This window comes from Austrofundulus limnaeus, unplaced genomic scaffold (assembly GCF_001266775.1).
Source record: "Austrofundulus limnaeus strain Quisiro unplaced genomic scaffold, Austrofundulus_limnaeus-1.0 Scaffold1342, whole genome shotgun sequence".
NCBI classification, from domain to species: Eukaryota; Metazoa; Chordata; class Actinopteri; order Cyprinodontiformes; family Rivulidae; genus Austrofundulus; species Austrofundulus limnaeus.
The window spans coordinates 91,108-92,925 of NW_013953744.1; the positions used below are offsets into that span (position 1 = coordinate 91,108).

The window sequence follows — 1,818 nt, forward strand, 5'->3', positions numbered from 1 at the left end:
CTTCCTGTCTGCAGCCTTACTTCCTGTCTGCAGCTGACTTCCTGTCTGCAGCTGACTTCCTGTCTGCAGCTGACTTCCTGTCTGCAGCTGACTTCCTGTCTGCAGCCTGACTTCCTGTCTGCAGCCTGACTTCCTGTCTGCAGCCTGACTTCCTGTCTGCAGTCTGACTTCCTGTCTGCAGTCTTACTTCCTGTCTGCAGCCTTACTTCCTGTCTGCAGCCTGACTTCCTGTCTGCAGCCTGACTTCCTGTCTGCAGCCTGACTTCCTGTCTGCAGCCTGACTTCCTGTCTGCAGGTGACTTCCTGTCTGCAGCCTGACTTCCTGTCTGCAGCCTGACTTCCTGTCTGCAGCCTGACTTCCTGTCTGCAGTCTGACTTCCTGCCTGTAGGTGACTTCCTGTCTGCAGGTGACTTCCTGTCTGCAGGTGACTTCCTGTCCGTAGGTGACTTCCTGTCTGCAGGTGACTTCCTGTCTGCAGCCTGACTTCCTGTCTGCAGCATCATCCAGTAGAAAGAGCAGCAGGACTTCAGCTGTGGAGCGAAGCTCACACGCCTGCAGAGACTTTCAGCATCAAGTCTGTTTCCTCTGCAGCTTCACTCAAGTCCACAGAGAAAACAAAGTGCTGAGTCATCATTACTGCACAAACACTGGAAGGATGGATTTCCTGCTGTTCCATGTCAACTGCAGCTCCATTTAAAGACACAAACTGTGAAATCTCAGCTGACTAACAAACATGGAGGCTGTCCCTGAACACTCTGTGTGTCAGTGATGTGAGGAAGAAGAGAGGAAGAGGAGGGAGACACGTTTAGAGAGCTGAAGCAGAAACCTTCCTCCAAGCTTGTCCTTTAAACACAAACTTCATGGTGTCTGAACCATGTGGAGGATTTGGGAGAAGAACTTCTAACTTTTGTTTCTTTCTGATTGATGTGGATTCAAAGAAAATGTGACGACATGAAGAGTTCAGACCAATCAAAGAAAGCAGCCTCACATCAGAGAAGTCTTCTGCATGAAAACACATCAGGACAAACAAGACACACTTTATTCAACACTTCACAGCTTTATGAGGGCAAGAAAACATTTTCAGGTCCAAAATAAAGAAATCAACGTTCATTTAGGAGAAAAGTTTCCAGAACAGCTGCAGTCAAACAGATACATGTTGAAGCTGCAACTTCAGCTGCAACTAAGAAAAGTCACAAAGTCACTAAATAAAGATTATTAATGCAAACTTTCAGAAATATTCTGATCTCACTTTGAGCTCATCCAGTCCGGATCTAGTCTGGATTCACTCAGACCATCTACTGACCTCAGAGTCTGAAGTTTGTAGTCTGGACTCTTCACAAGATCCAACAGCTGCTGAACACCTGGAGCCTGAAGGTTGTTCTGACTCAGGTCCAGTTCTTTCAGATGGGAGGGGTTGGACTTCAGAGCTGAGCCCAGAGAAGAACAGCTGATCTTTGACAATCTGCAGTGCACCAATCTGAATAAAAAAAATCTGTGAGCTGAAGGTTCAAACTGAAATCTGAACTAAATGATTGAAGTGGACAGAATTAGTTTTACTGGATGTCAGAGACACAAAAACACAATCAATTCAAGGCCTAGCATTCCTTGAAGGAATGTGGATCACACACCACCTTTCAGCCCACAGTTTGACACTAAGATCATCTTCTGATGAAAACCTGCTGACACACATTTAGGTCTCAATTTTCATGTAAAATTTAATCAAATGAAACTTATTTAAAGTTTAAAGTTTAAACTTTAAACTATAAACAGGGCTGCACATGAGTGATCAAAAAAGAAAAAGTGCACCAGATGGAATA

At 45.0% G+C, this 1,818-nt stretch overlaps 1 long non-coding RNA gene across 1 annotated transcript in view; it reads right to left on the minus strand.

Moving 5' to 3' along the window:
* Positions 1–475: 475 nt before the first annotated feature.
* The window catches only part of LOC106535021 (uncharacterized), a 3,025-nt gene continuing 1,682 nt past the window's right edge, over positions 476–1,818 (minus strand). Inside the window, exons 2-3 of the long non-coding RNA XR_001312405.1 lie at positions 1,305–1,478; positions 476–1,003 (exon numbers count right to left, since the gene is read on the minus strand). This is a non-coding gene — a long non-coding RNA (uncharacterized LOC106535021). The remainder of the gene's footprint in view (positions 1,004–1,304; positions 1,479–1,818) is intronic.